Genomic DNA, 27410 nt, shown 5'->3' with positions numbered 1-27410 from the left:
CTTACTCATAGATATCAATATCCAGTTTATGGCAGCCATGTTGAACTAGGCAAAAATAGAGATGATGAACAAGTTATGTTAAATGAATTTTTAAATTATATGGTATAACTTTTAATATAATAATTATATTAGTAATGATACTATAATTGATGTAGACATGATTTGATTAGATATATTCATCAAATGGTTTTTAATAAGACATGTTTAAAGAAACAAAATTCAAAGTTGAGAGGCCAATTTAAATACAAAATGAGGCCATATTATAGCAATTAATAAAATAAAATAAACATTTACTCTGAAGAAGTCATGCAATCAGAGAGTGCAAAATTTCCTTAATTTCTGGTTAAGGAATAATAATTACATACACAGCACAAAAATTGAATAAATTTTCAAATGAATCAACCAACCAATTAGTCAACTTAGAAGTCCTATCCTATGCATTATTTTCCTTTTGAGAATTCCTGTGAAAGATCCTAAGTGAAGAAATCAGAGAGAAGAGAGATCTGAGTTAATATCTTTGTCAAATCTAGCTTTGTGATTGTTGGCAAATAATTTAAATACATTGAATATTGTTTCTTTATCCATAGGTGTGTACATTTAATTCTGAATATATTAAATTTTCTCTGTACATATACATACACACACAAAAATAGTTCATGTTATAAAAGACAAAATGATATATTAAAATCAAATATACACTAAATTTTGGCCAATAAAATATAATTATAGTTATTATTAAAGTGGTTGTAATTGAAAAAAATACCAAAAATAGGCCATGAAAACATGATAATAGCTAAAATATATTGAGTTCACCATATGTCACTACTGGTTTCTTCCCGATAGAGGTACTATAATCCTGACACTTCCTTTACAGAAGCACAGGCAAGTTAAGTAAACTTACCACAGAGATACAGCTATCAAGATGAGGAGCATGCATTCTAATCCTTTCAGGTGGTAGATTTCTACCTTAAAGAAGAATTTTCAAATTGGAACATAACTGCAAACATTAAAATGTACAGATCCGAACTGTTCAATGAGCTTTGACAGTTATATACACTAGGGTAAACACTGCTCCATCCACATTATAGAACAGCTCTTAACATCTCAGAGGCTTTCCACAGTCAATCCCTATTCCTGAGAAAATAACCAATGTTCTTACCTAGCTTTGCCTATTCTTGAATTTCACATAAATGAAAACATGGTACATAATATTTTGTCTTGGCATCTTTCACGCAACATAAAGTTTTAAAGTTTTATCTATATTGTGGCCTATTTAATTGCCTATTTTTTATTGTGAACTAGTATTCCCTTGTATAATATGCCACAGACTCCTCATCCAGTCTTGTACTGATAAACATGTGAGTAGTTTCTACTTTGGGGGAAGGAGGATAATTCATAAAACTCTAACTATTATTTTACAGGTCTCTTTTTGTGGACCTATGTTTCTCTTTAGAAAGTAAATAACTTGGAGTAGAATTGCTGAGTCAGAAGGTAGATGCCAACTTTTCAAGAAACTGGCAAACAGTTCTGCAAATGGTTATACCATTGCACACTCCCATTAGCAATAAGTGAGTTATGATTGTCCCACATTTTCCTCCAATTTTCGTGTTTTCAGTCTTTTTAATTTTAGTCATTCTTGGGGGTGTCTCATGGTTTTAGAAATCCAGCTGTTAACCACCAGGCTCTATGTCCTTAAATATAATGCTCAAAACCATTCTAATTTCAGTGAATATATTCCAAACCACAATAAATTCATGAAGATAGCAGTCAGGTTAAAAGGCATGGTATAATTTCAGTAGAATATTAAGAGAAAGTATTAAACTGTTCTCTAAACAAAACATGGTACTGCAGTTACAGAAGATGACTGCCTAAGTTCAAATTTGACTTTTCCCCTTCAGACCAAAATAGTAATTTCTTTCATATTATGTATGATTCACTTCCTGAGAGGATAGCTTAACTGAATGAAGCCCAGATCCTTTTAATTTGACCCCAAAAGCTAGCTTTATTTTCTTTTTTTAGGTGTTTGTCCTCAGGGTTCCTGTCAAAAAACCTGACTATGAGACTGCTAAGAGAAAAAGATGGAAGAGACAGGTACCACAGGTAAAGAGAGTAACGCTGTGTGATAAATCCTCCAGGGCCCAATTACCAGCTGCAAAATTGAGTAAGTCATATTCATTTTTGACTTCAGACATTCTATTTTCAATTTATTTTTCTGTCATTCACAAATATTAGAAAAACATTTTATCTACAACTCGAATTAATGTTTTCATTGAAGATAGCATATTATATAGTAAGTTATTCATTCCCTTTATTAACTGCAGATAATTATAATTTTAATTCATTGTTTGCCCTAACTTTTGGTACTAAAAATCAGAGGGAATGTCTACAAAATGTATGCCTTAAAAATAGTATAAGAACATCTGAACCAGGGAATACTTTCTAAGAAAGAAAGCAAAAATGAAAAAAAAAAACTCTATCTATATAAACTTTTACAAAGTTTTTTATTCCTGTTTAAAACTGGTTCTCATCACAATTTGGTAAGAAAAACTAATGTAATCATTTTTCTAAAAAATAATCACTTGAAAACTTTTTTTGGTAATTTATGAATAGACAATTTTATCACGATTTGAAGAGATGAGGTGAATCTGCTGTTCTATTTGTCTTCTTAGACCAAGGTATTATTGATTCTGACTTTATTTAAAAAATTAAAAAAAGAAACCAAACAGAGTGAGTTATTTTCTCAAATGGGTATATGGAAGAATTTCAAAGAAAACCAATTAATTTACACATATCAAAAAAAAGAAAGATAGTGTTTAATATGATGTCCATTTTTTAGTAAATGTAAAAACTGTGGAAAGAACACAGAAGGCATTGAATTCCAAACACAAATCAAAATAATAGAGAATTATGATTATGATGGAGAATAATGATTATATTAAATATGTGATAGTATATATATCTGAAATAAATGAAGAGAGCTCATCAGTTTTAATGTGAGAAACTAAACTGTACTACAAATTATTTCAAAATAATTTGATACATTAATATCTCAGTATATAGTAGATACTTCATACTTCTATGTAAACCACATTCTATCAACAATTTACAGAATTTACTATTTATTTGAAGATAACAGCCAATTAAACATATCAATTTACACCAACAGGTTGTGAGGGTCATTTGTTTGCAGATGTCTTGCCATCATTATTTGTCTTGATTAGTCAGCATTCACTAGGTAGGCTGATGCCTTTTTCTTTCCCTCCCAACCACACATACCTACATACACTTTCTCAGTATAGTAAAGAGAGAAGTTTTCCCATAAAGAAAAAAATTAAATAACTCTCTGTGTTAAAGATCAATTAAAATAATTTTAAATATTATTGAATATAGATTATTTAAAAAGTATCTTCATAACTTTTGACAACTCTAACAACTATCATAAAATAGTTAAAGAGTGGACACATCAACATTTTTTATTGTGACTATTTACCTGAAAGTAATTAAATCGTTGACTCTTGGAACTATTAGTGGCACTTAATTATCAGGTCATTAATATTTAAGAAGATGAAATAATTAAAAGATATGTTTGTATGTGCTATTGTTGCTTAATCATATGATAGGACCTCCACAAACTCACTCAATAACACACAGATTCTGTAAGCTAAAATATCTGTTTATTCTCAGAAGAGGAGAACCTGTGCTAAAAGAAAAATGAATACCTATACTGAATGATTTCATTCCATATTTGGGTCTAGTCTTTTTATACAAAGGCAAATTTCACTGGGCACAGTAGCTCACGTTTGTAATCCCAACATTATGAGAGGCCAAGTTAGGCTGATCACTTGAGGCCAAGAGTTCAAGACCAGTCTGGCCAATATGATAAAACCCCATCTGTACTTAAAATACAAAAATTAGCTGGGCATGGTGGCACATACCTGTAATCCCAGCTACTTGAGAGGCTAAGGCAAGAGAATTGCTTGAACCTGGGGTTGGGCGCAGAGTTTACAGTAAGCAGAGCTCACACCACTACACTCCAGCCTGGGCAACACAGCCAAACTCCGTCTCTAAAAATCAAAAAGACAAATTATGTATGCTGTGTCTTTGAGTAATATTTTAGCCTAAAATATTGATACTTGATACTTTTTTGTAACCCAAATTTATAAAGATTTAGAAATTTCGAGATAACACTTATTTTTTATGCCTTCCATGAAATTTTTACTTAAGTTTACACAGTATTATACTCTGAGTTTTCAGTGAGTTTTTCACTATTGAAAGAAGATTGGAGGCAGGTAAAGGGATGTTGATTACAGCGAGTTTGTGTTGTCAACTAGCTATTTTATGCCGTGTCAGTGTAATCTGAACCATCTAAGAGTAAAATGACTCAATCAAATACAATCATTTGAGATGTAAAAACAAAATCAGAATTTATGACTTCTCAAAAATGTAATTCAGAGAATTATGACTACTGTGGTTTCTCAAAGTTAAATGAAAACAAGACAGTGTAATTTAGGTCAAATTCCATTTTATAAGGAAATGAATCATTTTATAAAACATTGGTTTAAAACATAAATAAAGCAAAACAAAACTCTGTATTGTCTCATAAAATTGCTAAGTTGCTATAATTTTTAGTGAATACTAAACATGCATCTCTTCTTTTATAAATAAACAGAACTTTGCCAATGTGGTTATGAGAAAGCCAGAATGTAAGATAAAAATTTGCTCAGATTTTTTTCCTATCATTATTTACAGCTAGAAAATAAAGATTGTCATTTCCCTGTTGGTTTTTGAGGTTGCTGATAATATTATCGTAAAAATGATCACAGGCCTCAAAAGGATTTACTGTGAATTTTTGGTTTGAGGGTTGTCTTGGAGAAGAAATAAAACAGAAATGAATTTCAAAGCTCTAAGCTAGTGCCGGATATATTAATACACATAAAATTTAAAAAATATATCTGCGGCCAGGCGTGGTGGCTCACACATGTAATCCCAGCACTTTTGGAGGCCGAGGCAGGTGGATCACCTGAGGTCGGGAGTTCGAGACCAGCACGGCCAACATGGCAAAACCCTGTCTCTACTAAAAAAAATACAAAAATTAGCAGGGTGGAGTGATGCGTGCCTGTAATCCTAGCTAATTGGGAGGCTGAGGCAGGAGAATCACTTGAACTCTAGAGGCAGAGCTTGCAGTGAGCAAGATCACACCACTGCACTCCAGCCTGGCGACAGATTGAGACTCTGCCTCAAAAAACAAAACAAAACAAAAACAAAAACAAAAAAAACTCCAACAAAAAACAGTATCAGTAGCCTTCAAAGCAGCCTTTCAGAAGTTCGCAGGAAAATAATTAATGAATACACAAAAATAGAGAAGTAAACATAAAAAAAAACTAACCATGAAAAAGGCAACATCTGGGAAGTATTAATAATAATTTTAATGTAGAAGGAGTCAGATTAATAAGCAAACTTGCTGGTTTTTATGTCTTTCTTTTTTTTAATTGAGACGGGGTCTCGCTTTGCCATCCAGGATGGAGTACAGTGGTGTGAGCATGGCTCACTGCAGCCTCAACCTCATGGGCCCAAGCGATCCTCCCAACTTAGACCTCCAAGTTGCTGAGACTACAGGCACATGCCACCATGCTCAGCTAATTTTTGTATTTTTTTGTAGAGACAGGGTTTCTCCATGTTGCCTAGGCTTCTCTAGAACTCCTGAGTTCAGGCAATCTGTCAGTTTAACTTTTCAAAGCTGGGATTACAGTCATGGGCCATTATGACTGGCCCAGCGAGTTTTTTTTTTAATATTGCAAGTGAGCTTTATTAAAGAGATGATGCCTGAGACCCACCTATCTACCTTTTTTTTTTTTTTTTTTTTTTCCGCTAGGACATTAGTAAACAGGACACAGGGCATCTGCCCCTTTCTGTGTTATAGATTTTTTTAAGTTGGTGAAATACTATTATATAGGGACTTTAAAAAATGGAAAACTCTGGCTCTAGACAAATATCATTTTGTTCAAAAAATGAATACATTAGCGGAAATGCAAAGAGAATGATAACATGAAGCCAATAGAGAGAAAATGTAGAATGGGGAAAGAGGAAGAGCATTTGGGAATCTCAGGAGTTATAACACTGTTGTAAATAGCAGAAAATTGATTAGCACCTTCAAATATATTAGAAGCAAATATAGCCTTTTAGAAAGAGAAAAGAAATATTATAAGGTGAAAAACAATTTGAGACCAAGAACACTAGGTGAATTCCAGGTGAAGATGGTTTCTGATCCAATTTTGCTCTTCATAAACTCCCACTAATGCTATAGTAAAGCAATTATCTCCTAAATAGGCATAAATTTCATGAGTGTAATGAAAATAAAAAAAGAAGCAACAGCAACATAATGAGGGAATTCAGATGGAATAGTAATAATTTACATAACAGCACTAAGAAAGCCAAATACTATTTGAACAGAAGGAAAATCCAAGAAACAACTCAACTTACTCCATAGAATTATCAAATGACTTAGATTTTGGCAGTGCCATGTACCTCAAAATTAGGGTGACAGTGGGAAGAAGACCTAAAATACTATGAACTATTATAAGCTCATATAATAGACTAATATAAGCTGTTTAGAAACAGTTAGATCCATAAATTCCCCTCTGCACCTTATGTTCTCAACAACTAATTCACTCTCCTTTTCCAGACACATTGGAAAGAACTCCTTCCAGTCCTCCTGACTAGAGGAAACCAGGCACAGGTGAGGGCTGGAGCCAGGTCTTCAATCTCTTGGTAAGAAATTTAAAATGGTTTCTTTAGGAAATGTGAAAAACAGTTTGAGGGGAAAGATCAAAAGGCGATGACATAAGGCCTCCTCCAACAAATGGCCAGGAAAGCTCACAATTGATACACCCATTTATTTACTTGGAGAGTATGATTAACTCTTTAGTCATCTACTACCAAATGTTAAAGGAAATTATAAAGATGATGCAAATAATTCACACTTCACCATATCAAGTCTCTTTGTAATTTATTGCTTAATATTTGACAATGCACTGTGAATGTGTCTTAATGTTATTAATTAGTGGCCTTTGGTTTTAGCTTCAATAACTCCCTTTAGTAATTTCTCTAACACAAGCCTAGTGGTGATGAACTTCCTTAGCTCTTGTTTGTCTAAGAATGATTTTATTTCTCCCTTATTTCTGAAACACAGCTTTGCTGGGTAAAGTAATATTGATTGACATTTTTTTTCCCTTCAGAACTTTAAATATATGATCCTACATTTTCCCGGCCTGCAGAGCTCTTGCTAATAAATCTTTAATAATTGTTTTAGAACTCCCACACACATGATATGTTTTAAACTTTTGTGGCTTTCAGAGTTCTTTGTCTTTTATTTTTGATAGTTTCACTGTTATGTGTCTTGGTGAATTAACTTCAGGTTGAATATAATAGTAGATCTGTGCACATCTTTTATCTGGATGTTGGCATCTTTCCTCAGATTTGGGAAGTTTCCAGCCATTATTTCTTTACATATACTTCCTGGCTCTTTCCCCAGCCCCCATCTTTTTTTTTTTTTTTTCCAGAAACTCCTATTCTGTGAATATTAGTTATCTTGATGATGTCTGATAATACCTGAAGGCTTTCTTCCTTTTTAATTGTTTGACTTTTTTCATTTCTGACTAAATAATTTCATGTTTTGTTTTCAAGCTCATTCTTTCTTTTGCTTGATCCACTCTGCTTCTGAAGCTCTCTACTGAATTTTTTAGTTAAATCATTGTGTTCTTGATCTCTAGGATTTCTATTTTTTATTATTTCTATTTCTTGGTCAAATTTCTCAATGACTTCATGTATTATTTTTCAATTTCATTTAATTTTCTTTCATACATTCTTGTAGTTCACTGAACTTCTTTAAGAGGGCTATTCTGAATTCTTTGTCAGATCTCTATTTCTTTAAGTCCATTGTTAGAGCTTTATTCGTTTCTTTTGGAGGTGTCATAATTCTTCATAATCCTTGTGTCTGTACATTGGTGTCTGTGCATTTAAGAACACAGCCACTTTTTTCATCTTTACAGGTATTCTTTGACAGTGATAGACCTTCACAGAAGGTACCATTACTTGAATTCTGGAATTGAACGGTATTGCATATTGGGTCCTGGGGTTAGATAAAGTCCTTGCTCAGGATGCTTGGAACCAGGTACTATGCTTAGTAGAAATACATGGTTGATGCTTAGCCTCCTGCCTTGGTGAAGCATAGGGGTAGGGTTTGAGGCTGAATTGAGGCACTGTCAGAAAGCCAATTGGCTCAAGCCCAGTCCCTGCGCTTTGCCAAAAGGTGCTGTGGTGGGCATTTCCTTCCTTGGGAAAGGTGTTGAGTGGGCTTGAGATTGAGTCAATATGCTGTTTGAATGATCAGGTGGCTGAAGTCTAGCCTCTGCACTTTGCCAAATGCACTGTGGTGGGTGACTTTCCCTTTGAGTGAGCTCTTGAGGTGAGCTTTGAGGTTGAGCTTAGCCACTCTTTGAACTCCCAGGTGGTGTACATCTAGACGCTGTGTCTTGCTGAAAGATACTTTGATGGACATCTCTCTCTCTCTAAGTCAGGTCTTCAGATTGGCTTTAAGGTTCATCTGCTATTTGAATGTCTGGTGGCACAAGTATAGCACCTGTGCTTTTCTGAAATAAAAGTATCTCCCTCACAGGTATCTCCCTTACAGGCCTTGGGATGGTGTCTAAGGTTGGGTTTGGAGGTTAGCTGTCTCAGGACTTAAGCCACATTAAATTTCCAGGAGGCTTCTAGAAGTGACCAATTTGGCTTTACTGGTGAGTAATGTCACCGGTGCCTCTTACTGGGTACTTCATGGGCAGTAGTAACAGAGAACTACAATCAAGATCCTGGTTTCTATGAGAAATGCTTCCTTCCTTTGTTTCTGTCTCACCCAGGTGGTCTAGCAACGCTGTTACCCTCTGTACTCCCTATGAGGTGAATCCAAATTAGACTTCCTGAGAAGTGTCTTGGAATGCTCGGGAAATAGATGTCCATCTCTGGTTTTATTTTTCATCTATAAGAACTAAGGGCCTCAAAATGAATCCTCTCTGTGTGACACTGTGCAAACTTGGGGGATGGGAAGGGACTGTGTGTTCAAAGTGAGAGGAATGGTCTCCTATCCATATAAAGCAGGTTTTATTCAGTTCTATGTTTCACAGAGGTATCTCAGGCTTATTTCCAAGTATTTGGAAACTTGAAACTCCTATTCTGCCATCTTGCTGATGTGCTCCCTGAATAACCTTTTTTAAAATGAGCTTTTTTAGAAAATGAAAAGCGCTCTTGGAATCTATAAGTATAAAAAATAAAAAAGATATTAAAAATTTAATATAAATTTTATAAGACAGAGTTGAAGAATTTTCTGAGAAAATATGAAAAACACAAAGTTTACTGAAAACAGGCTTTTAAAAATTAGATGACCAGTCCAAGAGGTTTTTACAAATAAAAAAGGAGGTTCAGAACTATTACAGAAGGAAAAAAAGTAGAAAAAAATTTAAAAAATAATAAAAGTTTAAAAATATTAAAATATTTAAATTATTTTTTAAAATTTCAATAATAAGAAGAAATTTAAAAAATAATAGTTTCCTCCTTCAAAAAAACAACACAAATGAAAAGCCTGCAAAGAATATTGAGCAAAGTAGTTGATAATACACTCATTCAAGTCACTTGTGAAATTTCATAAAAGAGATAAAATCATTCACATACAAACAATGAGAAATTATTATTCATTTAAATTTCTAATTAAATGCTGAATGGTCTAAACAATTAAATATACCTTTTCAATTATGAAGCAAAACTGTACCAGACTATTATTCTCTGTCCAACAAAATCATCACTTAAGGGTGAGCACAGAATGAAGATATTTTCAGACATGGAATGGTTCAATACATTTATTTTCCCTATGCCTTTTTTCAAGAGCCCATTAGAAATGTTTCTCAGTCGAATGAGGGAGAAACTAAAAAGGAAATAGGAGGTGCCAAACAAAAGAGATTCCTGAAACCACAGATAGTATCAAGCCCTATATAAAGAGAATTCCCAAAGAGGCAGTTGAACACTATCCATAAAATGCAAACACTTCAGATTGTGGCAAATTATAAAATTACTGACAAGTGCCCAAAATCTATGCCAAAAAAGGCTAAAAACTAAAAATCTTAATTTTGAGTCTATGGAAAACTGATATTTGTGCAAATAGGATAGAAGTAGTTATAATTTGTTATGTAGCTTATCTCTGATTATCATACATAGTTCTTTTTAAACCTTTAATATTGAGTGAAACATTGCTATATAACTGTATTATATAATAACTGTATAACTATATTAATATAATATTAAAAAAGACTGAGTGGCCAAAAGGAAAGAGAAAGAAATAAAGTGAAAATCTTACCCTTTAAAATGCCTGAAACTTAATATTAATATAATATAGTTATATAGTTATTATATAATATAGTTATAATAACTATATATACTATATTATATAGTTATACTACATATACTATATTATATAGCTATACTATATATACTATATATAGTTATATAACTATTATATAACTGTATTATATAGTTATATAACTATTATATAACTGTATTATATAGTTATATAACTATATTATATAACTATATTATATAGTTATATAACTATATTATATAGTTATATAACTATATTATATAACTATTATATAGTTATATAACTATATTATATAACTATTATATAGTTATATAACTATATTATATAACTGTATTATATAGTTATATAACTATATTATATAACTGTATTATATAGTTATATAACTATATTATATAACTGTATTATATAGTTATATAACTATATTATATAACTGTATTATATAGTTATATAACTATATTATATAACTGTATTATATAGTTATATAACTATATTATATAACTGTATTATATACTTATATAACTACATTATATAACTGTATTATATAGTTATATAATAATGCTTCACTCAATATTAAAGGTTTAAATTTATTAATATTTAATACATAGTAATATATAATTAATATTTATTATATAATTAATATATTAATTATCCCACCTGGAATATTACATCACCCCACCAACCATGAGAAACATGAGTGGGAAAGTGGTGATAGGATAAGAGTTTTATATTAATGAGCATATCTCTGGATACAAACATAAATCAATAAGAAAAGAAATCCTCAATCTCTTCTTGCCAATACCTACCTTTTAGTTACTTAGTAGCCAGCTCCATTATCAGATCAACTGTCACAGTATTGCAGTAGTTGTGTTCAAGTAACCCTATGTTACTTAACAATGGTCCCAAAGAACAAGAGTAGTGATGCTGGCATATTGTTATAATTATTCTATTATATTATTAGTTATTGTTTGTAATCTCTTACTATGCCTAATTTATAAATTAAACTTTATCTTAGGTATGTACATATAGAATAAAACAGTATATATAGGGCTTGATACTATCCATGGTCTCAGGCATCTACTGGCCATCTTGGAACATATCCTCTGTGACTAAGAAGGGACTATTATATAAAATTGCAGACAGGAAAAAAAAGGTTGAGTGGCCGAAAGGAAAGAGAAAGAAATAAAGTGAAAATATTACCTTTTAAAATGCCTGAAACTTAATCATTGTAATTATAATAATAACAATGATAGTAACAGGCATAAGTAAAAGTGAAAGTAGTTATAAATATAAAAATATGCCATGTTTTCCTAGAAATAGAATTAAATACCTAAATAATTATCTACATTACCTGGAGACTATGAAGTTGTAGGTGAATTGGGCTGCACAAGATATATTATAGTGACAAACCTTGTAGAAATAAATTTTTCTAAAGTATGCACATACATGTTTGACAAAATTAAAATAAGAACAAGAGAAAAAAACAATAAAATGGGAACAAAAGGAACATGATGATCTCAAAAAAGCAGAAAAATGAAAAAATGTAATATAAGTACTTAAAAGAAACTAAAAGCACTTCAGAAAAAATACAATTTGCGTTGGAGTCAGTAAACATTTAGGATGAAATAGAAATAATCTTTTCTAGAATTCACAGAAAATTATGAAGTGATAACAAAATGAGTCTGTGAGAGATAATATGACAAGAGGATAGAAAAATACAATATAATACTTTCAACTAATGTATAAATGGTATTTTTGAAGTATTAATTATAAATAGAAGTAATAATAAAGTTGTAATAAATATCTTTCCTGAGCTAGAGACTTTCATGAGCATTTCAATAGTAGTATCTGCTGTAGGGTCAAATCAATGAAACTTAGAATACTAATATAACTAATAGCAAATTTTCTGAAACCTTAAACAATTATTAAATGTTAACCCATAAAATAGGCTACCTACAAAGAAAACAGACATAGAGTCACTGACTGTAACAATGAAAATAAGACAAAAGGGAATGGATATAAATTCTATTTTAGATATTTTTAAGGTAAAAGGACTGCAACATCTTTTGAGAGCTTTAATTAAAGAGCCATAAGTTAAACACACATTTGAATTTAGAAAAAAATGGAGAAATAGACAATTTATTCAGGTATACAGATACAAAATGTTACCTTTATACCGATAAAAGCTTGAGTTTGGGCACAGTCCTTAGATATGCAGGAAAAATGGGTTTCTTGAAAGTGAATCTAAAAATTGGATTTACTAATCCAAACCCAAGAAGGGCTGAACCAATTGCAAGCCTTCCTCAGTGGGTGTCTGACCCTGCACATTTAAATACCAAAAAGTAGGCAAGAATTGCACACTTTTCAGAACTGTCTGACTCTAAAGAGAAAAGAGAAGGAAGAGGCTCAGCTACCCTGATTGTATTTCAACCCCAAGATGTTACTCTATTACATCACTCCACTACTTCACATATGAGAAATATAAGTGAGAAAGTGGAGACAGGATAAGAATGTTACATTAATGAGCATATCTCCCCATATAAACGTAAACCAATAAAAAAAGAAATCCTCAGTCTCTTTCCCTCATCACTAACACTCACCATTTTTATCTAACTAAGTAGCCTCTGTGAGGGAAAAACAAAGACATTCACAGTTATTAATTTGCATACAGTTGTATAGCACTGTGTTTAATAGCTTGGGTTTTCTAGGCTTCAGACTTAGGTTTGAAACTGAGCTCTCTCATCTTCTATCTTTGTATCTTTGGCAATCTATTTATCTGAGCTTCTTCATTATAATATCTACCTTGGAGGTTTAATGAGCAGATTAATTAAGATGTGGATCTAAGAATGTTCGGAAGTATGAGGAACACAGAAATAGCTCAATTCAATGTTCATCATTATCAGTAACAAGGGTTGAAAAATAAAACTTGAAAAAACTTCTTAAAAATAAGTACTTAAAAGCATACATTTTTTCAGTCTAAGAAATAAACAAAGAAGCTGATGAGAAGAACTCGCCAAAGGGGAACATAGCTTGCAATAGGGACTGAGGCATAAAACTGTTGAAAAGAGATTTGAACGTAGTTTTTTAAAATAAAATGTTACAGTTTTGTAAATATAACCAAAATACTGACAGTGAATGTGAAAAATATAAAGAAAAAATACAAAATAAAAGTCGAATATGTCAAAACTTAGGAAAGTCTGCTCTCTAGGCAAATCTAGGCTTTGATATTCTGAACAGCATAAAACAGAAATTGGAGAATACTGAAATACATAAAACAATCTACATATTTATTCTCTCCATACCCCTAATTAATCACAAGACTTGTTTTTATTCAGATGTTTCTGATATAGCTTTTTGCCCTTTAAGTTGGGCTTCTACAATCAAAGGAACCCCTTATAATCATTCTGGAAGAGAAGTCCTTCCATTCCAATAAAAGTTTTCCCTGTGACTTATAGCTCTACTTTTATAAGCAAGCGAGGCCAGAAGATTGTTTGAAAAAGGAAAATGAGGAGAAGGGGTGATTCCCACTTACTTTTTTCACAAAGGGCAAAACACGGGACTTGTGGAAATATCCAAAGAAAAAATTATTTTCTTTGATATGCTGTATTTTAAGCTTTGCTAACTTTTTGTAACATTGTCATCTAACAAGCCAGATAGCAAGTAAGCATTAGGCTCAAACAGAAGCTGGCCTTTTGGGAGGAATAAAACCTTAACAAAGTACTTTACTTATTGCCTTAATTTGTTTTTCTTACTAAATATGGACAAAAGTTTTTTGGACTAAGCTTGGAGACTTTGATGTTTCTTAGTGATGAACATTAGGAGTCTCCTCTTCTTGTTTGCCTCTCATCCGATGGAAAAATACACATAGCTTGGCAATGGCATTGGTACATCAGATTTTATCATTTTATCTTAATAACTACTTTAGTGCTTACTATGTATTTGCATTGCTGTAATACATGGAATCAATTCATATAATGTTGAACTAACCTGTGGGATGATCAAGTAATTTGCTAGTGGTCCGCAATTACAAGATGGTAAGGCTTGGGTTTTAATTTAGGGAGTCTAGTGCTAGAGTTCACAGTCTTAACAACTAGAGGATACCATCTGTATTTTTAGATGATTTTCCCAAGTAGAAAAAAATATAGTGGAAGATAAATGTCTATATCTAAGCCAAAATCATCTTACCAAAGTCTAAGCAATAAAGTATGTTTGTATTGAGTGTGAGGACACAAAGAAATAATGGTTTTTCAGAGACAATTGAAAAATTGCTAAGTAAATGATGCAGAAGTGAAAATAATAAGATAGCTCTACTTATGACATTCAGGAAAAAAGTATTTTTAAATTGTATAAAGGAAACTGGTGGATTAAACATACTTATTTCTTATTTATTTATTACTTACTTATTTCTCACCACTTTATTCTGAAAAGTTACTACAATGCGATAACAAATTAACATGACACAAAACTACAAGCATACAAGAAGACAGGAGGCCATGACAAAAAGAAGTTAGGAGGTTAAAACAGCATTAGGAGCTAGAAAACACATGAATGTACGGTAGCTAAATTAGTAGGGCTAAAAGAGCCGAAAGCCAAACCAAGAAGTAAACTCAATCACACCGTAGCATCTCAGAAGGGCTCAGATCTGTGAAACTAGGTGCCCATGAATGTGGTGATGTAATTGAACTGGAACTCAGAAGTACTTTTTAAAGCCTGTCCTCTATTTCATGCCCTAGGTTGTACACCTTAATTATTGACCCAATCTCTTAGGCACAGTAATAGATGTCTACTTCCTTGCAATGGTGGACCAGAGAAAATCTGGTCTTGTGACACTAGATGTAGCTGATGGAAAATGTATCATAAAGGTCTCATGGTGATATTAAGAAAATTAAGTAATGTCTACATTGTGAATAGTGGCATCTCAGCTCCCTTCTTCTACTTGGCTCTAAACGGGCTAGTAGGCCTGCAGCCTTTGTACATAGGTGTCTAAATTGTTGCTCTCTGGGAGAATTGGCCCAACATAAAAGGCCAAAAATGTTAACAATTAGCTGAGCCTTACACAGTAGTAATCTTTTTGCTGGTGGAGGTTCTTGCTTCTGTGTTAATGGCTTCTGACTGATCAGGGTGGTGGTTGTGGAAGGTTGGAGTGGCTGTGACAATATCTTAAAATAAGACAGCAATGGTGTTTGCCACATCATTTGACTCTTCCTCTCATAAATGATTTATCTATACCATGTGATGCTGTTGATAACATTTTACACACAATAGAACCCTTTGAAAATTAAAATCAATCCTCTTAAATTCTGCTGCTGATATATCAACAAGTTTTTGCACTATTCTAAATTCTGTGTTGTTGTTTAAAAATTTTTTCACAGCTTCTTCACCAGGATAAGATTCCATCTCAAGAAACCACTTTCTTTGCTCATCCATAAGAAGCAACTCCTTGTTCATTCACATTTTATCATAAAATTGCAGCAATTCAGTCACATGTTAAGGCTCCAATTCCATTATAGTTCTCTTGCTATTTCTACCACATCTGTAGTTCTTCCCTTCACTGAAGTCTCTAAACACTCAAAGTCACCCATGTGGATTGGAATCAACTTCCTTCAAACCCCTGTACATGTTGATATTTTGACCTCCTCCCATGAATCATGAATGTCCTTAATGACATCTAGAATAATGAATCTTTTCCATAAGGCTTTAAATTTATGTTGCTCAGATCCATCAGAAGAGTCACTATCTATGGCAGCCATATCCTTACAAAAGGTATTTCTTAAATTATAAGACTTGAAAGTCAAAATTACTTGTGACCCATGGGATGCAGAATAGATGTTGTGATATCAGGTATGGAAACAAAATTAAACTTCTTGCACATCTTTATTGGAGTTCTTGGGTGAGTAGGTGCATTGTTAATGAGCAGTAATATTTTGAAAAGAATATTTTTGAGCAGATCTCAATAATGGGCTTAACCCATTATTGAGTAACCCATGCTGTACATGCTGTACAGTAACCCATGCTATAAACAGACAGGCTGTCATTCAGGTTTTGTTTTTCCATTTATAGAACACAGGCAGAATAGATTTAGCATAATTATTAAGGGCCCTAGGATTTTGAGAAAGATAAATGAGCATTGGCTTCAACTTAAAATGACCAGCGGTATTAGCCCCTAACAGGAGATTCAGCCTGCCCTTTGAAGCTTGGAAGCTAGTCATTGATTTCTCTCTAGCTATGAAAGTCCTAGGTGGCATCTTTGTCCATAAACAGATGTTTTGTCTGCATTGAAAATCCATTGTGTAGTGTAGCCATCTTCATCCATTATCTTGTTTAGATCTTCTGGATAACTTGCTGCAGCTTCAATATCAGCACTTGCTGCTTCACCTTGTGCTTTTATATGACAAAGACAGCTTCTTTCCTTAAACCTCATGAACCAACCCCTGCTAGCTTCAAACTTTTCTTCTATAGCTTATTCACGTCTCCCAGTCTTCACAGAATTAAAGAGAGTTAGAGGTCTCGCTCTGGATTAGGCTTTGGCTTGAGGGACTGTTGTGGCCGGTTTGGTCTTCTATCCAGCCCACAAAAGCTTTCTTCATATTTGCAGTAAGTCTGTTTTGCTTGTTTAATCAGTCATATTTTCATTGAAGTAGCACTTTTAATACTCTTCAAGAACTATTTGTTTGCATTCACTAGTTGGCTAACAGCTTGGGGCAAGAGGCCTAACTTTTGGCCTATCTTAGCCTTTAACATGTCTTCCTCACTATGCTTAATCATTCCTAGCTTCTGATTTAAAGAGATGTGGGAACAGTTAGAGATCCTTGTAGGGTTGTCAACTGACCTGATTTCAATATTCTTGTTTCTCAGGGAACAGAGAAGCCTGAAGAGATGGAAATAGATTGGAGAAATAGCCAGCTGGTAGAGCAGTCAGAACACACATAGCATTTATTGATCAAATTTGCCCTCTTATATGGGTGCAGATTGTGGTGTCCCCAAACCATTACAATAGTAACATAAAGATCACTGATCACCACAACAAATATAGTAATCATGAAAATGTTTGAAACATTGTAAGAATTACCAAAATGTGATATCAAGACAGCAAGTGAGCACGTGCTGTTGGAAAAATAGCACCAATAGACTTGTTTGATTCAGGGTTGCCACAACCTTCATTTTGTTAAAAATACAGTATCTGCAAAGTGCCATAAAGAGAAGCACAGTTAAAAAAAATACCTATGCAAGTTGTATGGCTTAAATAATAAAATGCAATTGTCTCTCATTTCTGGAGATTAGAAGTCTGAAACGAAGGTGTTGACACTGTTCCTTCTTCTGGCTATCAGGTCACGATGTGTTCCAGGCCTCTCTCCTTGGCTTATAGATGGCGGCTTTCATGTTCATATGGCATTTTCTCTATATGCCTGTCTGTGTCACTGTCTCCTTTTTATAAAGGTAGCGGTCGTATTGGATTAGGGTCCACACCAATGACTTTAACTGAATTGTCTCTATAAAGAGCTTATTTTCAAATAAGGTCACATTCTGAGGGACTGGGGGTTCTGATTTTAACATATGAATTTGGGGTGGGGAACAAAATTAAATTTATACCAACTACCAATAAATATTTATTATTGGAAAGAAGTCTGCAAGTAATCTCTTTTATGTTTGTAAGTTCTACTTTTATATGTATAACTGAATTAATCTGAGAAATCATAAGGATGTTTATGGGTTTGAGGTATTCTAATTTGATGGCAGTATTATTATTGTTATTTTACGTAATACTTAATGAATTCTTGCTATCTGAAGACTCAGGTTTTATTTACCTCTGGAAAATGATGTTCTATTTTTTTTTAACCCATACTTCTCTATCTACTATGTACTTGCCTCCTAAGATATTAATCCAGTTTATCATTTCCTGATTTTTTTTACCATAGTCGTTATATCCTCTTAAATCTTATTGAAAATACAAGTTAGAAATTTGTTTATATTTTCTCTCTTACTTGCAGCAACTTTGTTCAAGAAAATCAAGACTATAATTTTATCACAATAATGATATATATGTATATATAAAAAAGTATAGATAGATAGATAGATACATAGATAGATATTCTTTATTATGCAACTAATTTAGCCAAAGTCCACTACCAGCAATCTTACATTTTGACACACAGAGGTCAGATGTGGTACAGAATTATTTTTTACTTTTCTGCTAGAACCACTTATCCAAGCACAAGAGGTCCACCTTAGAAGAGACCCGAGAGTCTCCCTTCTCTGACCTCTTCTTCCCCTCTCTTGGGTATAGTTACTTTAGCTTTTAAACCAAATGCCTTTCCTGCAGGGTCTGTTCTGCTTCTTCACTCAACTTCTTGTTCACAGTGCCAGTCACTTGGTTTTTCTTTATTGTTCCTTTTCCATCCTCAGAGTCTGCAGACTTAAGGAGCAGACAAACAAGGAGAGGATTTCAGTACATATGGGCAATTCCAGACAGAAATTATGGAAAGACATTAACACATGAGCAACTTTTTTTTCTCCACTCATAGGCTAAAAGGATTGGAATAGAATAAGCTCTCTGTAAGCTAGTCATTATATGTCTTTGTTTATTCATTTTGTATATTACTTAATAAAATTTCATTTGCGATCACAAGAATTTTGCACATATCTTTCAAAATTTATTCCAAGGCAGTCTATGGATTTGATTTATCAGAAATGGATTTATAATTGTTTTATAGAAAAATATTTATTTTGTATATTATCCCTGATAGCCTCTTTATTATGGCCCTTTAGTAATTATAATAATGATAATAAAATAATTACTAATATTATGGAATACTGACTCTATGCCAGAAAAAGCTTCTCATATTTTCTCATTTTATTCTATACTGAAATAATAAAATAATAGTAGCTGTTTTTATTTGTGTTTATTTTGTATTAGGAATTGTGATCAGTACTTAGGTGTGTATCAATATTATATTACTTTTGCAGAAGAGGAAAATGATGATTAATGAGGTTAAGTAACATACTCAAGCACTAAAGCTATTTACTTTATGTTAGAGCTAGGATTTTAAGTGATGCTTTTTGATCCTAAATCTCCTTAAATAGCATTTTTCTTATTAATAATTTTTCCAAGATTTAAAATTTTATTTCATTTCCCAAAGATTGCCAAATAGTTTTTAAGATAAACATGGTATCAGTCATTCTTGCTTTTTTTTTTTTTTTTTTGGTTCAATGGTCATGCCAAACATCAAAATTAACTTTGTTTTACTTACAATTAATTCAATTTATTATTTAGTACCTACTTTTTGGCACCAAAATAATCTTGATATATGCAAAAGCAGGATGTAGTTTCTAGAGTCTCAGATTCCCACTGGGCAACCCTACATATGTAGCCTTTGAATTTCCTGCCCTTGGAGAAGAAGCAGCATTTCATGTGATTATGGGAGTTGAGATTTTTGCCAAAATGCCTGCAAACTTCACACATTTATGAAAACCAGAGGTTAGGATATGGCAGGTTTGGGCCAAGAACAGCTGATCAAAGATGACTATCCTTCCTTTACACCTCACCTCACTTCTCTATGTTGCTAATTCTCTAATGTTGCTCTAGCTCATTGGTCTGATGCAGCACACACACCTTCCATTTCTGTTTCAGAATGTTTCAGAGTGCAGAGTTGTCCTGAAACTTCATCTCTTCAAAATCATGGCCATTTTGTTTTCTAGCCAGGATGTTTCATCTTCTGCATCCATCAAGAAAGGGCAGGAGCTACTGGCTGGTAAGGTTTATGAACAGCCTTTTCAACAGGACCTAGTTCAAAGTGGAGTTGGTCCTTCTTGTAAGAAATTGTACATCTTTACCAAAAGTGTCAAGCAGGTGTCCTGGCTCTTGTGATGATTGACTCCTATGATTAAATATTCTACTAAGTTGGGTCTGCAGAGCACAGCTAAATTTTAAGAAAGTATTGGGTTGTGTAAGACAATAGTTCTCATATTTAATGACTTATCAGACAAAAATGAAAAATAAACTAGCATGCAGAATTCAATAAAGAAAGGTATAACTTATGAGAGGCAATGATTATCAGTAGCAGAAGGTGGATGGCAGTTAAATCTAAATAATTCTTGATTATTATGTATTCTATAGATTTCTAAAAATCAGATATAATATGAAAAAATGTATCTGAAAACACATTTTATTTTACTGCACAAGTCCTAGAAAGTGAAGGGGGCTATGGACAAGAGGAAATTTCACATTACGGGTGATGACTGGAGAGGTTATAGAGACATTAATGCTTAATAATATTATTTATTAATGATTAATATTTATTTTAATCTTAGCTGGGAATCTCACAGGGATTAACCTATACTCTGACTTTTTAGTATGAATATCTCAAATCCCACTCTTAATGCAATGAGAATCTGTATATGGCATTCATGAGTGTCAAGTGCTTTTCCTAGTTTTCTAGGCACCTCTAACACAGAGATTTTCTTACTAATGAATTGTCAACTATATCTGTAGTTCTACGATCTGAATAGGATATCCCTTCTCTAGGAATGCTGACCTATTGAATAGCATCCTACCCCTTTCATTCGCCAAACAATCACTTCAATATAGTATGCAACAGATTTGAGAAAGAGGATTGGGGAAAAATGACAAAACATATTCTAGCAAGAATTTAAAATTAATTGTTAGCCATTTGCCCTGTAAGAGAATTTACTGCTTGACTCTTATAATTAGACTCAAACCTGTTATCATGTGTATTATTCTCTCTTTTTTATTCACAAATCTTTAATCTCTCTTTCCTTTTCTTGTTCTGCTTCCTCTAATTTTCATAATTGCCAATATTTAGTATGCATAGCAGTTGAACTGTGACACTTCTATCCTGAAGTGGCCTAGATCAAAATGTTTTATATAGATCTTATGTGCTACAATAAAGGGAGTTCAGTCTCTTAAGAAAATATTTTCTGTTGGTTCCAGAACTAAATTTTATTTTTCCAGTATTAATATCTGTTGATTTTTTAAGGGATAATCCAATATAAAAAGATGTAGGGCCTCAAATCATTATAAGGAAAAACAGACTACATATATTTCTGAGAAAATGTAAGCAAAATAGCAAAGAGGCAATTTTAATACCACATATACCTAAGAGCAAAAATATGAAATATAAAAGCAGGGATATTTATACATATAAACATAATTATAAGCCCTGAATCTTTTTATTTAAAAACTACAAATTGTTTATAAATGTAGAGATATTTATTTTCTTAATACATAGTCAACTTGTGGAGCATTAGGACTTTGTTTACCTCTTCTTTGCTTAATAGCTCTGCATATCTAATGAGGGTTGGTTATAACCTAATGCATCATACAATATGTTTGATATCTGCGATAGGCAGTTCAGAGGTAAGGCAGAAGTAATGGAAGGAGGAGGATATGAAGAAAAGAAAAGAAAAAAGTAAAAGCTAAAAAAATAATTTATACACAAGCATATTTTGTGCATTATATTGGCTAGTTTTAGAAGCACCAAACTAGTTTCATTTAGAAGCAAAGGCATTTGTATGTAAATTAATCCATGCAGCTGAACATATACTTTATTAACCTTTCCTGCACATTCAGATATGGAACTGTGTCTCTCCTACGTTTGGACAAGAATCTCCACCTTACTGAAAAGGTTTCATCCAAGAGTCTTTGTTAATGTAGTCTGTGTGGCTTGACCAACTATATTCTATCGCGTAGGTAGTCCCAAAAAGACCCATAAAAAATGACGGGTGATTTTGAAGTCTTACTGCTCTCCCATCTGCTCCTGGGAGCTGCTCTACTTAAAGTCGTATTTTTATGTCATCAAGTTGACTGTACTAATCTGCCAGATGATTGATTCACAAACATTTACTTGTCAGAGTCCTTAGCAAAAGATCAAAACAAATCTTACATGTTACACACAATTAAATGTTCTTAGTTCTTCATAACGTTAGGTGGCACATGCTCTATCATGAGGGGTTCACTAAAATATGTATGTAAATAAGTACATGCAAATTGCTTTAGAGCATATTTACATAAGTATTCCAAGGCAGATTAAATATCTGACCACCTGTCTAACAGTTCTACCCCTCTTTTGTGTCTGTCCAAATGCATGAGAACTGATAAAAATTACTAAGTAAATTTACATATAAACCATTGTGGCTGACTGGAAAAGTGGATGGGCAAATCTATTAATGTATAAAAATGAAAGAAAACAAAATATTTTTCAATTGTTTAGGGCACACTGCTTTTCAGGAAGGAATTATTTAAGTTTCATATATTCTTAAAATTTAAACTATGTACTTTTCTGAAATCTTTTTCTTTGCCTTATATTTTCCCCTTGTTACTTATTAATCCTCTTGGATATTATTTGGTAAAACTTAAAATATTTCTAATTTACTAAAGGAAAATTGGAGAGAAAATAGGTTTAGTGCAGTTGATCTAATCCTAAGTAAAGATTCATGGTGGCCGGGCGCGGTGGCTCACGCCTGTAATCCCAGCACTTTGGGAGGCCGAGGCGGGCGGATCACGAGGTCAGGAGATCGAGACCATCCTGGCTAACACGGTGAAACCCCGTCTCTACTAAAAATACAAAAAATTAGCCGGGCGTGGTAGCGGGCGCCTGTAGTCCCAGCTACTCGGGAGGCTGAGGCAGGAGAATGGCGTGAACCCGGGAGGCGGAGCTTGCAGTGAGCCGAGATCGCGCCACTGCACTCCAGCCTGGGCGACAGAGCGAGACTCCGTCTCAAAAAAAAAAAAAAAAAAAAAAAAAAAGATTCATGGTAAAATTTCATTTATTTATTTATTTTTTTGTAATGAAATTTCATGGTAAAGTTTTCAACAACTTAAAGCAAGATTAATTTTGGAAAGTGATTGCTTGATGAATTTGTCCTACAACCAAATTTATTCTATTAATTGATGTGTCTTTTAACTCTTAAGATTGTGTTATTTTTATATTTTCATTGGAATATATTCTTTCTCTTATAAAATGATGGTAATAGGGATTAGGTTTCATGTTAATTTTTAAAATGGACTTAGTTGAACAAATAACTTGCTTTATCCTGTATTGGTCCCCTTTGTCATTCATACTTACTTTATTTTACCTATATTTCTTATCTAACAACATAAAACCAATTGACTATCTGTCAAATATCATAAAATTTGTTGAGTTAATTAAAAAATTCAGTTATTTCTTATTCTAGTCCAGTATATTTTTCCAATGCACAGGACTTCCTTTATATAATACTGTAAAGGAAGAATAGACTTCAATTTATAGTTACATATTTATTTGATCAATGCAATAAAAATATTCAAAATATTCAAAATGACATGAGTAGAATATATTTCTATGTACTAGATTGTACTATATTATAATATATATTTAGTTGCCATATACAGTTGAGATTATGATAGTGATAGAAGTAATTCAACAGTGTGTAAATGTTCTCCTTTCTCTGTATCCTCACCAGCATCTGCTATTGTTTGTCTTTTTAATAAGTCATTCTAACTGGGGTGAGATTATATCTCATTGTAGTTTTGATTTGTATTTGACTTATGATTAGTGATGTTGGGCAGTTTTTCATATGTTTGTTGGTCATTTATATGTCTTCTTTTGAGAAATGTCTATTCATGTCCTTTGCCTGCTTTTAATGTCATTATTTACTTATTATTGAATTGTTTGAGTTCCTTGCATATTCTGAATATTAGTCCTCTGTCAAATTAGTAATTCACAAGTAATTTCTCCCATTCAAGAGGTTATCTCTTCATTCTATTGATTGTTTCTGTTTCTGTGCAGAAGCTTTACAGTTTAATATAGCTCCATTTGTCTATTTTTGTTTTTGTTGCCTGTGCGTTTGAGATCTTAACCATATAATCTTTGTCAAGATTAATGTCTTGAAGAATTTTCTCCACGTTTTCCTCTAGTAGGTTTATAGTTTTGAGTATTATGTTTAACTCTTGAATCCCTCTTTAGTTGACTTTTGTATGTGGTGAGAGATAGGGGTCCATTTTCATTCTTCTACATATAGTTACTCAGTTTTCCCAGCACCATTTACTAACGAGGGTACCCTTTTTCCAAAGTATGTTCTTGGTGGCTTTGTGAAAGATCAGTTAGCTGTAAACATGTAGATTTATTTCTGGGTTCTCCATTCTGTTCCATTGGTCTGGTTGTGTATTTTTATACCAATAACATGCTGTTTTGGTTACTATAGCCTTGCAATATGTTTTTAAGTCAGGTAATGTGATGCCTACAGCTTTGTTCTTGTTCTTAGGATTTCTTTGGCTATTCAGGCTCTTTCTTCTTTCAGAAAAATTTTAGAATTATTTTTTCTAATTCTGTGAGAAAATGGCATTGCTATTTTGTTAGGTATTGCATTGAATCTGTAGATTTCTTTGGGCAGTATGGTCATTTTCACAATACTGATTCTTCCAATCCATGAGCATGGGATGTCTTTCCATTTGTTTGTGTCCCCTTTAATTTCTCTCATTAGTGTATAGCACTTTTCCCTCTAGATATCTTTCACTTCCTTGGTTAAATTTATTCCTAGGTAATTTTTTGTAGCTATTGTAAATGGAGCTTCTTTCCTGATTTCTTTCTCAGCCATTTCATTATTGATGTATAGAAAAGCTACTGGATTTTGTATGTTGATTTTGTATCTTGCAACTTCACTGAATGTTTTTATCAGTTCCAAGAGTTTTTTGATGGATTGTTTTTTTTTTCTAGACATGAGATCAAGTCAGTTTGCAGAAAGAAACAATCTGACTTCCTCTTTTCCAATTTGGGTGCCTTTTATTTCTTTGGGTCCTCAGCAGTGTGTGCTGGTGTTGGCAGTGGCTGTGATGTGGGATTACTACCCACGGCCCCAGAGAACCCTAGGCAGCATTTAGACTTACCAGCCCTTAGTGGCAGTAGTGCAACAGCACCATGCAAGGGAGGGAGGGATCTTGCCCTTCACACTTGAGCCTGAGGTTGGAGATCATGCTGACAGAGGAGACAAGGTTGCTACTGACAGCCCCAGACTGGCAGCCTTCTGCTCACCTGCCCCAGCCCCTGGTGGCAGCAGCAGTGGCTACAGCTGCAGCACTGTGCAGATGGGGGAAAGGTGTCTTGTGCTCTATGATCTTTATGTGAGCCTGAGCACAGAGGTTGCTCCACTGGTGGGGATGGGGTCACTCTACCCAACCCGACAGTCTGTGGTCAGGCTCACCGGTGGCAGCAACTGCTGAAGCAGTATTTGTAGGAGGTCTCACTTTCTTCTCAGGAGACCAAACACAGAATTTGTGCCACTACTAGGGGCATGGTTGCTTCTTACAGCTCTGGAAAAATGCAACCTTTGGGTTCCTTTGTCCCTGGGCTACCTTTTGGGTGTGTTGCACCATCCTTTCCTCAGGAAGTAGACTTCAGTATTGGGGACCCACAGTACTTTGGCTCTAGTTAGTGCTGTGCTGCTGTAGCTCTCTAGATAGACACAAGGGTTTGTTGGGGGGAGGGGGCGTTCCTGGGATGTGGAGATATGGGGGCTGTGGTTCCCAAGGCAGGATGCAGTTTCATAACGGCAGTGTTCTTAAAATGATGTCCTGCTGCAATGCTTAGGTCTTAAGGGTGTGAGCGACCCAGCCAATGTCCCTGTCTGGTGTGATGCCCTCATAGAGTCTCTAGATCTCTGCTCACACTTCTGTCAGCATTCACGTGGGCAGAGGAGCTCTCCTGTATTTCAGATTTCAGCAGTCCATGGTGGGATGCGGGCCAATGAAGTTCTTTCACTTACTCTATCCCCACAATGCCAAACCTGGAGGTGGGTTCCTGGCCCACCTCCACTAAGCTGGTATCTTGCTCCCTTCTCCTCTGTGTCTCAGGTGTTTCCTGTGATTTCTCTGTTAGACTAGTATTCTTTCTTAGATGTTTTATTTGGAGTGTTATTATCTATTCATAATTTTGGTTCTTTTCTGGAGAGGGAGAGTGCCCAATGTCTCTAGTCAGCCATTTTGAACCAGAATTCCATCTTTGATTCTCGATATCTAAATATATTAGTAAGCCATGGGAAAAAAAAAACGTAAAACACAACAAATCAAAATAAACAAACAGAAAACAAAGTTAATTGACGAGAAGCTAAAAGCAAGCAAAAAGCAACAGAAGAAAAAATAATCCATTGGAAAAAATCAGTTGGAGACTTTAAAAGAGCAATGGTTAATATATTAAAGAAAGTTTAAAAAGAGAATGGAAAACTTCAAAAAAATTAAAATTTAAATAGAGAATAGAGTAAAAAGTCAAACTGAAAACACAAGTGAAATGAAGGAATTTTTTTTAATACAACACACAGGTTTAATAATATATTAGAAAAAGAATAGAAAATAAATTCATTAGTCATGGCATGTTGAATACTTTCCTCTTAATTGAGACTAAAGCATGGTTTTTACTGTCATCATTTCATTCCCACATTTTAATGAAGATCTACCTATTATAATAAGGCCAGAAAAATAAAATAAAGCATAATGGTTTAAAAAAGAAAAGGAGTAAAACCTTCTTTACTTCCAGATGACATGAGGGTTTAGTTAGAAAACCTTGAGGCATCTACAAAAAACCTATTTGAACTAATAATTAAACTGAGCAAAACCACACTATAAAAAGACAATACTTGGCTGGGCATGGTTGCCCATGCCTGTAATCCCAGCACTGTGAGAGGCAAAGTAAAAAGATTGTTTGCGCCCAGGAGTCTTGAGCCCAGGAGTTACAGGACAGCCTGGGCAGCAAAGTGAGACCACATCTCTACAAAAAAAAAAAAAAAAAAAAAATTTAAACATTAACTGGACATTGTGGCTCCTACCTGTAGTTCCAGCTACTCGGGAGGCTGAGCTTGGAAGATTGCTTGAGCCCAGGGAGATGAAGATGCATTGAGCTATAATCACACCATTGCATTCCAGCCTGGGTGACAGAGAAACCGTGTCTCTAAATAAATAAATAAATAATTTTTTAAAAGATAATACTTAAAAATGAATTGTAAT

The 27410-nt window shown here is 33.7% G+C and overlaps 1 long non-coding RNA gene across 2 annotated transcripts; it reads right to left on the bottom strand.

Moving 5' to 3' along the window:
- On the bottom strand, positions 1-27410 carry LOC129397148 (uncharacterized). 2 transcript variants are annotated; one of them, XR_008624327.1, is made up of 4 exons: positions 27233-27410; positions 3936-4064; positions 902-966; positions 1-45 (listed from the first exon to the last, which is right to left on the bottom strand). It is a non-coding gene; the product is annotated as an uncharacterized LOC129397148 (long non-coding RNA). The 2 variants fall into 2 exon arrangements; XR_010109196.1 differs by lacking the exon at positions 1-45 and adding an exon at positions 408-473.

Source organism: Pan paniscus, chromosome 12, assembly GCF_029289425.2.
Source record: "Pan paniscus chromosome 12, NHGRI_mPanPan1-v2.0_pri, whole genome shotgun sequence".
NCBI classification, from domain to species: Eukaryota; Metazoa; Chordata; class Mammalia; order Primates; family Hominidae; genus Pan; species Pan paniscus.
Note: the sequence above shows the minus strand (reverse complement) of the source record. Positions and strands in the feature narration are given on the sequence as shown.